This window comes from Carlito syrichta, unplaced genomic scaffold, assembly GCF_000164805.1.
Source record: "Carlito syrichta isolate Samal-C Ts95f unplaced genomic scaffold, Tarsius_syrichta-2.0.1 Scaffold274096, whole genome shotgun sequence".
NCBI lineage: Eukaryota > Metazoa > Chordata > Mammalia > Primates > Tarsiidae > Carlito > Carlito syrichta.
Window position 1 is genome coordinate 536,246 of NW_007218192.1, and position 15,119 is coordinate 551,364.

At 40.7% G+C, this 15,119-nt stretch overlaps 1 protein-coding gene across 6 annotated transcripts in view; it reads left to right on the forward strand.

Moving 5' to 3' along the window:
* PSMF1 (proteasome inhibitor subunit 1) overlaps positions 1-15,119 on the forward strand; it is a 44,662-nt gene that overhangs the window by 25,449 nt on the left and 4,094 nt on the right. The gene's annotated exons all lie outside the window — the stretch shown is intronic.

Sequence of the window (15,119 nt, forward strand, 5' to 3'; positions counted from 1 at the left end):
GGAAACAGCCTGAGTGCTCGTCCACTGGTCGTGTTGGCTAGACAAACTGTGGTACATCCACACTGTGGCATCCTGCTCTGCAGTACCAGAGAGGGAACTGTGGAAACACACGGCGGTTTAGATAATCAAGGTCATTTTGCCGAGTGAAAAAAGTCAATCCCCAAAGGTCATATATTGTGACTCCATTGGTACAACATTTGTGAATGACAAAATTATAGAGTTGCTAAACAGATTAGTGGTTACCAGGGGTTACAGCTGGGGCAGGGCTGTAAGTGTGATTATTAAGGGGGTAACATGAGAGAGATCTCGGTGATAGCGTAACTATTAGAGAGAACTGAGCGAAGACTACATAGAACCTCTGTACTATTTTTCCAACTTCCCATGTGACTTTAAGTATTTAAAAATAAGAAGATCTTAAAAATTTAGATGTTGAGGAGCCACTGAGGTTCTTAAGTCCATAATATTTATTAAGCTCACTGTGTGGATCTAGCCCTGGGTGTTTCACAAAAGCTGGTGAGACCATCTGCCCTCCTGATCTCGCTTCCCCTCTTCTCCCTTCCCATCTCTTCTTCTCACCTTGTCAGAAATGAAAATAAACAGTGTGCTGGAAGCACATAGCAAAAGGAATCTGAACCATATCTGATTTTCAGGGAAGGCTGACCACGAAGCAGGCTTCTAAAGAATGTGGAGGGGATGCTAGGCGGGCAGAGAACAGGGCAGAAAGGGGTCCCAGCCTGGAGGCCTGTCTGGTACAGACCCCTGGAAGGACAGACAGTGTAGTCAGTGGGATGGTTAAGTGGGTCGCTGAGTCCTCGTCAAGCTCATTGGGATAAGGGAAAGGACACATAATCCTTATCAAGGCAGAGAATTACCAAGAAGTAACATGGGCCTCAGTTCTGGGAACCTTTCCTGAGCAAAGGCTCTGGATCTTTGTGCTGAATAAGGCTTGGGGGAAGATAAGGATATTGTACTAGGCCCAGAAGATGGGGAGAGAAGTTGGCCATGGTACCAACCAAACACTGGCCTGCTGTAGGCGTGGCAAGCCCTGTCCCAACCTATTTTTTGTTGGCAAAACCCCTGGTCCATGTTCTGGAGTTCCCCCATCCTTGACAACACCACCACTCAGTTATTTTTGCCTAATCCCAAGATTGTCACTTTTTTCAAGTGTATGTTTTCTTTGCCCCATTTTTTCATCTTTTTGTAGCCCCATCAGCTGGACCTGCGCCTTGCATATGTTTGTTTCCCTGTGGGTACAGGGATTCCTAGGGCTGCACCCTCACTCTAGGGGTGTGCACACCCCTATGGCCTGCGAGACAGGTGAGTTTGATAGAGACAGCTGCTGTGACAGGGGTTAGCACAGAGCTCCTTCAGGGGTGGCCAGGGAGAGCTTTCCTGGAAGAGGTACTTCCTGAGCTGTGTCTTCCTGGGGAAGAGAAAAATTCTGCACGCTGTTTCTTTTTGCCTTTTCATGTGTCTGAATTATTGCATAACCAATTTATTTTATGGGGAATGTTCTAGGCTGAGGGAACAGTAGGTCAGAGGCATCAAGGTCTAAAAGCATGGGACTGCCCCTGAAGTTTGGCTGGAGAAAGAATTTGTGTCTGGAATCCTAGTATATAACAGCTGTGGAGGATGGGACCAGATTTTGGGAGGCCCCTGATATGAAGTACACACATCTCCCCATGGACAGTTGGAAACCACCAAAGGATTCTGATAGGGCAGCAGTGCCTTTGGCTGAAGAGCCTGGTGGGGTAGAGAAAGTCAGGCAGAAGACCAGTCCTTGGCCCTCCTCCATACCAATCTTAGCAGGGAGGACTTGGAGCCCTTCTTTCCGTCACCCACACCCCTCCCGCCATGTCAAGGAGAGAGGTTTTTTTGGGCAGTTGGGAACACAGACTTTGCAGCTGGGTTCACACCCTCAGTTTGCAGCTTCACCTGTCTCTCAGTGAGCGCGTTTAGCCTCGCAGAGCCTCAGTTTCCTCATCTGTACCTTGGGAATGAGTATGCCTCTCGGAATGAGTATGCCTCTCTCAGAGGTTTAGTAGAATTGAATATGATGATGGATGTCACATGTTGAGCTCATGGCTCAGAGTACAGTAAATGTTCAGTAAATATTCAGTAGTCTAGTAACCGGCCACTGGAAAAAATATATATTCAGCAGATCCCATTCAGGTATTTGGCAAAGATGAGAAAAAAGACTAAAGATTAATGAATAAGAGGATTCCCCCAAAGGAGAGCCTTGTTTTTCAAAAAATATGTGGAAATTTAGGCAGTGGAGCCACTTAAGTGTAAGAGTGTCCATCCAGAGAGAGCGTTGGGCAACTGCAGTAAGGCTCAGGCTCTTTATGGACATTGGACATTGCTTTCTTTATTTTGAAGATTGTTGCTGTGTGTCAAGGATGGAAGTAACTGCTATCTCTTGACTGTTCACCATACATGGCCTGTGAACTGAGTGCTCACTTATAGTTGCTCATTTTCTGAACAGCTCTACAAGATCTGTGGCATCCTTGCTTTGCCAGGGGAAGGAGAGTGGACGTGGGAGGTAGCATAAGTTCCCAGAGTTACCCAGCTGGGAGAATGAGCACCAGGGTTTGCCCCTAATGGGTCTGATGCACAGCTTATGATTTCCCCATTGCACCTGTCAGCCTCAGTTCATGTAATAAGCAATGTGTGTGCAAAGTCAGCACAGTTCAGATGGATTATGGAGAAAAGCCCATCCCCCTCCCCTCCTCATGCAGTCATTCTCCGGCAGGCCTGCCTCACAGGTCTAGGGCTCTAACTGGATGAGATGGTTGAAAGAGGAGGCAGGATGTTTCACAGGCTTCTTTCTAGCCACTAGCAAGTCTATCGAATCTTCCCTTTGTAGCTCCCTCCCTGCCTCCACCCTGACTTCCTGCTTACTCCCTTGCCAGCTCCCCTTTGTCTGTCAGCTCAGATGGCTGTGATACACCAGCTCCTTTACTGTAGCCAGCTCCTTTACTGCAGCCACTGCTGCCACCGCTGCCACCACCACCACAACCACCACCATATTGCTCAGCAACCAGGCTCTCACACTTCCATCTTTTCCTTTCTTCCTCAAATGCTTAATTGAGGGGGAGGCCTTCGGGCAGTAGGAGGGGAAAGCAGCCCAGCAGTTGGCCCATCTGGCGGTCACAGGGTGTTAATTACCCCATCTCTGAATAGCCTTGGCTAGTGCTCTGAGCAGAAATAGCAGCCTCCACCCCTTCCCACAGGACAAAGGCCCACGTCTCACCCCTCATCTTGCATAGCCCCATTTTGCCTATCCCACGCCTAGAAATTTCCAAATGCAAGCTAAAGTTGGGATGACTACCCAAGTCCATGAAGAGATCGTTTTCCCAAGTGTGTAGTGATGTGCATTTGGAGCTTGTCAAAGGATCCTGGGTCTGCTGTGCATACTGGACGCTTCCAGGCTAGAAGTATAGCTGGAGAGGACAGGTCAGTGTAAAGAAAGATTGAGGGTGGACAGCAGAACTTTTCTACTCCTGAGTTGTCTGGGAAAGAATTGCTGACAACATCCCATCTGTAAGGGAAATTTTTCATCTAAGCCTGACTTTGTATTGTCATTATGTCTAACCTATTTTCCTTTGCTCCATCTGGCCTCAGATAGTCAGGAAACTGTATGCCCCAAATCCTGTTCTGTCTCGAAAAAACTAATTTTCCCTGTGCTTAACCAACTTCACTAAAAATAAATCTTTAGATATAAAGCTTTTATTTATGTCATTCTAAATTCATTTTTAATCCCAGCCTGTATCTTTACATATTTTTAAATGTTCCAAATTGTTTATGTTCTGCATTTTCTTTTTAAAAATTTGCAATCCATTTACTAAAGTGCTAAACATATATCTTTTAATGTCCAATAGTTTATTTTACTAGTATGCTGTGGTTTGCTTAACTGTGGGGTATTTCAAGCAATTCCAATTTTCATTGCAAATAGTATAACTACTAACATCTATATATATTCAGAATTTTTTCTTTAACTTCCTTGAGTTATATTTCTTTTGCTGGAGACTCTCAAACTTTGAGTAAATCTACATATAGTAATGAACTAGTATTTTCCAAATCACTAAACACATGATCTCAGGAACATTCTGGTATTCTCAGAAATCACTGAGGACCCCAAAGAGCTCTTGTTTGGGTTATATCTGTCAATATTTTTCACATTAGAAATTGCAAATGAAACTTTAAAAATACACATTCATTTACTCATTAATTCATTCATTCATTTAAAAATAATCATAAGCCCATGATGTGTTAACATAAATAACAAACTTTTATGAAAATATCTTTTCAAAACAAAAAGTTTAGTGAGGAGAGTGACATTGTTTTACATTTTTACAAATCTCTCTAATATCTGTCTGGCTTAATAGAAGACAGTAGATTCTCATTTCTTCTGCATTCAGTTTGTAGGGAATTTGTTGCTTTTGTTGAAGGCTTTCATAGTAGATTGTTGGAAGTGAGAATAGTTTAATAACCTTTTAAAATAATTGTGTGTATTCTTTAGTGTTATACCAAAACTTGGCAAGTGGTAGTTTCTTTAAGTGTTAGTTGCAGTGTGGAATCTGAATCCATATCAGTGAACTTTTTGTACATGTTACTCTAAAATCCACTGGTCTGTTATGCCCTTTGAATGGATCTTTTACTCATGTATGATATTGGATCTTGTATTTCGTCATTTTGAAAATACTGATTCACTGAGATATGCAGATCTACTCAAAGCTCACACATTATACAGTATCAAAAAATCATATTCATTAACATTACTGATCTCAGAAAAGTACTGGGAAGCTTCCAAGCTAATGGTAGATTCAAATTTCTAAATTGTTACATTTTGTTTGGAAACTGAAATTTTATCATTAGTAACAAATGTCATCTATTGTTATCCTTGAAGTAACAGGCTCACTTCCTTTTGGAGAAAATGTCTACTGTATAGATGAGTCTAAATAAGCATGGTTAAAAATTTGCAATCCATTTACTAAAGTGCTAAACATAGCTCTTTTAATGTCTAATAGTTTATTTTACTAGTATGCTGAAAAGTTACTAGCTAAACTAGCCATCTTTTTCAAAGAAAATAATTCTGTGAAAGAATGACAGATTATTCTTTCAAGTAATTATTTTCTTTGAAAAAATAGCTAGTTTAGCTAGTAACTGAAACAACTGCACACATACTTTTCATCATGACAGTCTATGTACTTTTTGTATGCAATAGATTTGCTTTACGCATAATTTCCATTTTATGCAGAATATTAAGAAGACATTACTCAAAGATTGAGTTTTTATAAAACTTGATGATAATTTTTATTCCTTCATCAAGAACACCCTTTAGTGAAACCGGATGTGGGTGGGTGGATAGTGGGAGGATACAGTCACTGCTGGGTTATGCCACTGCTTTGATTTACACTAAGGGATCAGCACTTCTATCCACTCTTCCTTTTGTACCATCAGTGCAAATGCCAGCACAGTGAGAAAAGCCAATCGCTTCTAAGATAAAATAGTTTTTGACCTCCTGGACCAGAGGTCCATAGACTAATTTAAATTTTTTTTTTTTAGGTTTACTAGCCATTTGTGTGTGTGTGTGTGTGTGTGTGTGTGTGTGTGTGTGTGTGTGTATGTGAGAGAGAGAGAGAGAAGTTGATTCAAACCTCTTGTTTATTTTCTGTTGAGTTTTCTGTCTTTTTATGCTTTGTAGACATTGTTTATAATATCTGGGTAAGTCTGTAATTAAGTATATGTATAAATACCTTCTCCTTTATAGCTTGCCTTTTTTACTCTATTAATAGTGTTTTAAAATTAAAACATACTTAATTTTTATGTAATTTAACTTATCAATGCTCTCCATTTATGTTTGGTGCTTTTGTGATTTGTTTGAGAAATCTTTGCTCTCCCCTCAAGGTCCTAGAGATTCTCATATATTTTCTTCTAGAAGCTTTAATGTTTTACCTTTTATGTTTAGCTCTACAATCAATTTTAAATTAATTTTTATATGTGATATGAGATATATTTTTGTTAATAATTTACGTTTTTCATTATTTGGGAAACTATTAACTATTGTTAAAATTTTCCCTCATTATTCCTGCTTTGGAGGCAAACAATCTTGATCCCTTTGTTTTTTTCCTGTGGATAGCAAATAGTTCAATGATATTTATATAGCTACTATTTATTGAGAGCCAGCTGTTTCAGGCAGCATGCTAGGCATATCATCTACACATGCTCTTATTTAATTCCAACAATCCCATGAGATCAGGAAAACTAACCCCATTTTACAGTTGAGGAAACAAAAGTTCATGTATAATAAGTAACTTCATCACAATCAGTGAAAAGCAGAAATTGTGTTATAATCGTAGATTATTGAACTCTTAATTATGTACCAAGCACTACACTTTTGTAAGCATTCTTATTTAATCCCTGTATCAACCCCATGAAATAGATCTTATCTGTATTTATAGAAGAGAAAATTAGGGCCGGAAGATTTCATGACTTGTCAAAAGTAACACAGCTGTTAAATGGTAAAACCTGAATTTTTAGCTTAAGACTAATACTAAAACCCTTGCCTTTTCTTATTCCCAAGTCAGTGTAAGTGTCCATTATGTGTCAGGCATTGCACCAGTCACCTGAAATACATGATGAGGAGTACATGAGGGACCCAACTTTCAGAGAGTTCACAGTTGATTAGGACTAATTGCCCTTTCCATTCCAGATCATCAGCTTGTTTGTTTGTTTTTAACAGTGACAGAAGTATGTCTTGAGATCCGCTGAAGCTCAGAGAAGGGAGAGTAATCTGAAACATGGAAGAAAAGGCTTCACAAAGATGAAGCCTGATTAGCTAAATTTTAAAGGACCCAAAACATTTTCTGTCCTGGGAGTAATTGAGTATAGCTGAAAGACCAGTGGGTACCAAAGACTGAATCACCTTGAGGAGTTATGTTTCACTCCTGCCAACAGGGGTCAAAGGAGCAAAGGTGCACATGAGGGCAGATCACAAGGGCCAGTTTCCACTAGGAAGCTGGATTTGATCCCGGGGTCCTTCAGAATGGTTTGAAAAATGACCTGCGTGGGACCCTTTTAACTACTCCTTTTTTTTCTCTTGGAGAATCCCAGTTAGATTCTGACAGCTGACATGCTAGCATGGTTAATATTTACTGAACTTTTACTGTGCACAGCTAAACAGTTATACTAAGTATAAAATATGTGTAAAACATAATCTCTTCTAATCCTCATAATAAGGGAGTGAGGTTAATGCTGTTGCTGTCCCCATTTTGTAGAAAAGAAAGCCGAGGCACTGGGAGGTTAATTAACTTGCCCAAAGCAACACTGCTCATGAGCATTGGATCAGGGTTCAGCCCTCCTTTTGACAGTTTGCTGGCAGTTGTTTCAAAAGAGACAATCTTGGCTTGGCTGTTCCATGAACAAAGAGAAATTTAGTGTGGCTGGAGCACAGAACACCAGTGAGGTAGAGAAGTAGAGATGACCCTGTGGGGTAAGCATGTAGAGCCTTGGGGTCAAGATCAGGAACATGGAAGCCTCTGGGAGAACTTAACAACAGAGGGACTTAATGTTGTTTACATTTAAAACGCAAGCAAATCCCTCTGGCTCCTTTGTAATGATAGTTCTAGAAGAATAAGAATGTAAAAGTAGGAAGACCAGGGGAGAGGCTGACATAGACATCCAGGCAAGAAATAATGGTGGTAGATGGTAGATGGTGGCAGATCAGGTAGGTGGATCTGGGTATATTTGGAAGTCACCTGACAGGAGCTGTTGATGGGCTGGCTTAATGAAGGGAAGAAAAATCAAGGAGGATACAAGTTCTTTCTTAGCTAAAGTCTTTCATAATTTGGGGGCCACTGTAACTAACGCTTCAGTGGACCCACTTTTCAGGCAACTTGGAGCACATCCCTGAATGTTTCCTTAGCATACATTCCTGCAGAATTAGTTCATTAAGGACTAAGCCTGTTTTTAAAGATTTTGATAAATGTTGCCCGTTGTCTTCCTAAACAGTTGTGTTAATTGACATTCTCACTGTGTTTTAGTGTCATTTTCCTATCCTTAGCAGTGTTGGAATTAGTCTCACTTTTCTTCTAAACTGAAAGTATCATCCCCATAACATTTGTGAGTGAACTGAACCCAAATTCTAAAGCAGGTAGACTGGGAAAACTGTTTGCAGCAAGTGTGTATTAATTGTCTATTGCTGTATATTGCCACAGTGACTTAAAGCTACCCCTACTTGTCATCTCCTGAGTCTCTAAGTCAGGAGTGTGTATGTGCTTGGCTCATTCAGGTCGTAGAGAGAATTCAGTTCCTTGTGGTGGTAAGACTGAGATCCCCATTCCTCTCCCTCAGCTCCATGAGCCGTCTGACATTTCTTCTCATGTGGCCTTCTCCAGCTTGAAAGCCAGCAGTGGTATGTCACGTCTCTCCTTCTGCCTTCCTCCTCTCGCACTAGCTAGAGAAAATTCTCTGCTTTAAATGGCGCTTGTTTTTAGATTAGCCCACGCAGATAGTTTCCCCTTTTTCAGGTCACTTTTACCATATAACAGGCAATCATAGGAGTGCTTCTCATCATAGTCATAGGTGCTGACGATTGGGGGATGTCAAATTTGAGGTGGAGGGTCACGTTCTGCTTAGCACAATCTGCCCTCCAGTACATCTTTCTTCCCCTGAGCCTCCCAAGAGTCTTATTGCATTACTGCATCAACTCAGCCCAAAGTCTTACCTAAATCTTTTGAGTGTGAGGACCCTGGGCTCATCATCTAAATCAAGTGTGGTGGAGGTTCCTTTGGATCCAACCACCACGGAAAAAGTTACCTGCTCCCATCATACAGTAGTGAGCAGACAGAGGATAAGCTATCCATTTCTAACATAGTAAAAAAATGTACATGAACCATATACATTATTATTTCAAGTTACACAGACCCCAGAAGCAATATCAGTGCTTGCAGTAGAAGATTAAGTGAACTTTTAAAATTTGCTTCACTTGAGTAAATATTGCTTGGCTCTTAAAAATGTCAATAGCAAAAACAACTTGGGAAATGCAGAACGACCTCTGTAGCGGAAAACACTGAGATCCAAAATAATATAATATCATAACTATATTAAAACATGCTTATGAAAGAAAATAATAGCAAAAATAATCATTGTGTTAGAGTCAGATATGGGTGACATTGTTCTTTCCTGAATACTTTATAATTTTGAGTATAATTTATGTATATTCTTTATTTTAAAAATCTTTGATCACTTAGCCTAAATGCCAACCCTTCCTGACCCCTGGTTCCCCTTTGAACTTAGAGGATATCCACTTCCCACACTTGGCAGAACAAGGTAAATAAATCCAGGCTGCCAAAATTCCCTGGCTGAACTTGTACTCTGACTAGAAAACAGCCTAGCCATTTGTAATCCCCAGGCCAGCAATGTCAGATGCCCTGGGAGCTTGTGAAAAATGCAGACTCTCAGGTTCCACCTCGGTCTTATGAATTAGAGCCTGCATTTTAGCAAGATGCTCCCCTGCTATGTATACATTGCAGTATGAGTAGCACTGGCCTAGATGGTTTAAACAGTGCTGTGGAATTAGGGTCTGAAGATATTCATATCGTTGCTGCTGGGCATTCCATGAAACTGCAGCTGGCACTCCTGGAGAAGCTTAGTGTGCAGATAGACTGTTGTGTTCACACCCAGCAATCAGCCCTGGGTGCAGGCCAGCAGCCATGTTGAAGGCAGCTATATTGGTGTTCTGCACTGGGCAAGGTTCTGGTTCTGGAGGAAGCACATGCCATCCTGACCTCCCCCTCAGTGCAACCAGACAGAATGCATGGAATAAGACTATTTGAGGATGCTGAAATGTCCTCAGGTTGGGAAAGCAGATTGGAGAAGACCTGAGTGTGAGGTGCCACTAAACAGGCAGTGAATTCACCATTGTCCCCATCTGATATCCTTTAGTCTGAACTCAAGGAAGCCCACAATGAAGGGGTGGACTTTGGCATGGACAGAGAGCACTCCAGGAAAGTCCTGCACTTCTAGCTAAAAGTCCTGCACTTCTGTCTAATGCTCAGAGACAGCAGGGAGAATCTCCTATGTTGCTGTTTCCCTTTGTATCTCTGCTTGCGGCAGTCTGCAGACACCCAAAACTGAGGAAGAATAAACTTTTTCAGTAAGAGGACTTGTGGGCTCAAGAGTGTAGGGCAAACCACTGTTGCTTTTTTGTCCTTCCTTTACCCTCTCCCCACTTGGTTCTGGACCCAGGCACAGTCATGGGAAGTGCATAGGAGAGCAGGGTGAATATAGTCCCAGCTCTCTGACCAGAGGACCCGAAAGGCACCACCTCCCCCCCCCCAGGGAAGTGGAAAGTACCAAGGGGACCATAGAGAGAGAGGAGCTCAAAAAGCACCCCATAAAGCTGTGATGGTCTTACCTGCAGCTGTACGTAAGTGGATCTGATCCTAAGTAGCATACCGAAGACTTTGAGAATGGAACTACAGGATGGTCTACTGTTCAGGTCCCATGCTGACCAGTGGGTAGCACATACATGGTACAGATTAGAGGAGCACTGTAAAGGCTTTATAAACAGAACTTGGAGACCAAACCCAGCTGAGCTGATTGTCTGCTAAAACAAAAATATCTGGATTCTCCCAAAGCCTCATAATTTTCAAAATGTGTGGGATAAAGTCCAAAATCACTGTGCATAACAGAACCAAGAGACACAAAAAGACAATCAACAGATGCCAATATCAAGATGACACAGATGTTGGAATTATCTGATAGACTTTATAAGCAGCTATTATAAAAGTACTCCAGAAGTGAGGTCAAACAGTCTTGAAATGAATAGAATGATAGAAACTCACAGCAAATAAACAAAGACATAAAGATGAACCAAATGGGAGTTTTAGTACCAAAAAAATACAGTGATCAAAATAAGCATTTCACTGGATTAATCAGAATGGATATGAATGGACTGAGGAAAAAGATAGATCAATGCAAATTATTGCTATCTGAACAACAGAGAGAAAAAGAATTAAAGATAAAGTATCAGAGACCTGTGGGGCAATTGAGGTACTAGAAGGAGAGAAAAACGAATGCTGTACAGATGAAATATTTAAAGAATATAATGACTGAAAACTTCTCAGATTTGGCAAAAGGCAGCAAACCTTCTAAGTAGGTTAGACCCACAGAAATCCATGCTCAAACATACCATAATCAAACTGCTGAAAACTAAAGACCAAAAGAAAATCTTGAAAGCAGCTAGGGAAAATTGTGCATTGCTCATAGAGGAAAAAGAATTTGAATGATTGTGAATTTCTCATCAGAAACTGTAGAGGCCAGAAAAAAAGTAGAACAGCATTCTTAAAATATGGAGAAAAAAGGATTATCAACCCAGAATTCTAGATCCAGGGACTATTTCGCCTTCATTTCTGGAGAATATTAAGATATTCTTAGTGAAAAGAAACTAAGAATTCCCAGTCAACAGATCTTCTCAAAAGAAAGTTCTTCAGACAGAATGAACTTGATACCAATAAAAACTTGGAACATCAGGAATAAAGGAAAAACAATAGAAATGGCAAGTATAGTAGACTGTTCTCGAGTTCTCTAAAATATGTTTTATAGTTGAAAACAAAAATTGTGACATTGTCAAATGAAGTTTCTAATGTATGTAGATGTGTCGTGTGTGACAACTGTAACATAAAGGGAGGACTAGAGGGGCTTGTGTGTGCTGGTAAGTTTTCGACATTCCACTTGAAATGGTAAAATTGTTTCTAAGTAGACTGAAAAGTTAAGTTTGCATGTCTTGAGCAACCTCTAAATAGACTATATACAAAGGGATATAGTAAAAACAAAACAAAACAAACCACAATCAAAATTGAATAATAAAAGGAAAAAGGAAATAAGAAGAAAAACAAAGGGAACAATTGGAAAACCAATAATCCCATGAAAAGTAAACAATCTGGACTGGGCACGCTGGCTCAGCCTGTAATCCCAGCACTTTGGGAGGCCGAGGTGAGAGGATTGCCTGATCCCAGGGGTTTAAGACCAGCCTGGGCAACTTGGTGAGACCTTGTCTCTACAATAAATCACACACACACACACACACACACACACACACACAAAGTAAACAGTCTCAGCACACCAGAGCAAAGAACATGGACTTTGAAGTTGGCCAGGCCTGCTGTGACTTTTGCTGTTTTCTAATCTCTGTGGCTTTAGTGCAAGAAACTTTGCTTTTCTGAACCTCGATATTCTCATCTGTAGAATAGGGATGATAGTTATACCTACTCAGAGGGATGCTGCAAAGATGAAATAAGATAACCTATAAGGAGCTCAGCTTATCTGCTAAAAATATAGGAAGATATTAATTTGTCCCACTTACATGTGAATTTACATTCATTTTGCAGAAATACTGGGGTATTAGTTTCAGGGTGCTGCTTGGGAATGTTACACAAAGTATGTTGCCATACCCATCGAACTTTTCTAAAGTATGAAAAATTCTGAATTCCAAAACATATCTAGCCCAAGATTATGGACCTGTCCTTTTTTACTTGTGAATTTTGAAACTGGCAAATGCATTACCTATTCAGAAAATTAAGTTTAAAAAAAATCTTTTGAAAACAAAATTTTTTAAAAAGCAGTTAAATTTAGCACAGCATCTGACACAAAGCAAGCTCTCAGTAAATAGCAGTGGCTGCTGTTGTTCTGTGCCTCCAGGCCTTTCCTGTCAACAAATTTGTTCCCGTCCAATACTACATTTTATCATCACGGCAGACCCTGTGAGTGTTACTACTTAGATTTTGCATCTTAAAGATGGCGATGCAAAGGTTTTGTGGCATGCCCCTAGCCACCAGTCAGAAAACACGGAACCCAAAGTCCAGAGCACGTCTTCTGACTCCCTGTCCTGGAGACCTTGCCAGTGCACCAGAACACCTTGGCCATTAGAAGGATGCCAGCTGACTTTGTGTGCCCACAGGAAACATGTAGTTTCACATAAGAGAAAAGGGAAGCACATAAGGGGGAAATCGTGTGTCTTCAAGATCACCCACTAGTTCTTTAAAGAGGCTACTTTAGCAGATGGGGCATGCTGCCTCAGGGGCCCAGCCATGAAGTTTTTCCTGCAGTGTTAGAGTGGATCACTCTTTATTTCAGTGGTTACCAAATGAAGTAGTAAGGGCTTGAATTCAGAGGCCTTACGTACAGAGGCCTTACTCAGTACATCCAAGACTGATGCTCAGCCAAGGGGGCTGTGGAAAGACAGACGTTTGTACTCTTTATTTTAAATGGAATCCAAGCGTGTACACAGTGAGTTCACAGAAGAGTGCATGTGTTGCAGTGAGTCTATGTTGAGTTTGAGTCTCCTGAATATGTTGTGACAATTTTGAGTTCACATATTATTGGGTGTGCCTTGCAGCTGCCTTTCTAGCCTTCCGTGTTCTCTGTTTCTTTTCCCTACACTGTGGAGAAATATTGAGATGGCTGAATATATCAGGAGCATCGAAGCTCTTTACTCCTGCATTTTTTTTTCTAATAAAGATGTAGGGTACAATTCGGGGTTAAGTATCCAAATTCTCCTAGGAATTTTAACAGCTACCAGAAGCCCCTTATGTTTGCTGTTCTGTGGGGGGGGGCACTTTATGGAGATAGGTAAGATGCTCACTGCCCTCTGGCATCACCTGGTCTGCCTCCAGTGAGGCAGGTATTGGAGGCCACCAGAAACTTGGACTGCTGGCTCCATGAACCATGGCTTGGGAACAGTAACCTAGATCAGGAAAAATGTCTTGCCTTGGAAACCTGGCTTTGTCCACTTAAATTGCAATATCCTTGCTAACCTGTTAGGTTGAACTAACTGGAGAAACACCTACTTTTGGATTTTTTTCCCAGGTCTCTAATTAATGGCTTATTACCTGTAAGCTTAGATTAGTTGCTGTTTATAAGACTTTCTTGTGCTCTGGCAGGAACCTTCCAGTGCCCCAGAACTGTCAGATGTGTATTGTTCTCCAGAGCTCCAAGCAGGGTCCAAAGCACATTTTTAAAATACTAAATCTTTTTTATTTTATTATATCAATATCCATATCCTTTACAGAAAAAAACAAGAATGTATAAAGAAAAAACTTACTCCCCAGGGGTTGGTTCACTGTTTACACGTTCAGTGTGTTTTCTAGTTTTATTTATACATACACCCCCCCCAAACACATACACACACCTGTTTTTCACAGTTGATTTCTAGGCTATTGATAATCCCCTTCCCCCTGCACAAGCATTTTTTCACATCTTTCAAAAAACTAATTCTAAGAACATTGTTTCTGCTGATTCCATGGCTGCATTTAGGGATACACTGTGGTATACCTATGTAGACGGGTTCCAGTTTCTTTATTAAATTCTTTGTGGGTATATCTTAATTTGAATTCTGTATTCTTTCTTTAAGATGGATACCTAGATATAAAATATTATATGAAAGAATAAGAAGGTACAGATGAAGAAAAGAAGACTTTTGAAAGCGAGATTATATTTGGGGTGTATACATATTAGAGAGTTCATACAGAACGCTCTCCAGAAAGCCTGCACTTGCAGATGGTCTGCCTAGCTCATGCATTCTTAGTGGAGGCAAAAATTGGTCCTTGAGGGGGGCGAGGAGGTCTCAGAGATGGCAGTGATGTGTGGTCCCCAGCAGGCCACAATGCATAAACAGTTTAGCTGTGGGGCTGAAATTTCAAACAGGTCACTATGACAGGAAGGTTGAGAAGCACTTTTTTAGCTGTATGTGATGCCATCCATCTGTCTCACTACACCTTGGGAGCTTTTAATTCTTAGTTTTGAGATTTGGGTTTTTGGTTTTAGGATACTTTTTTGATATAAAATTTCTTGGTTCTTCATACAAGGTTGAGGAACTTGAGAAAGGTGTGAATAAAATAAAATTTATCTGGAGCTTACCATTGTTACTATTTTTATTTTTATATAGAATTGGAGTCTTCCATGCTTGTAGCTTTGTGTTCCATCCTCTTTACATAATTGCCATTGTGATATTATCAGTGTTAATCTGTGCCAAGGACCATTCTGAAATGACCATTGTGTTATGGTGTCATGCAGGGATTTCCCAGTCCCCCATGCCTGGGAGTGCATTTGTGACC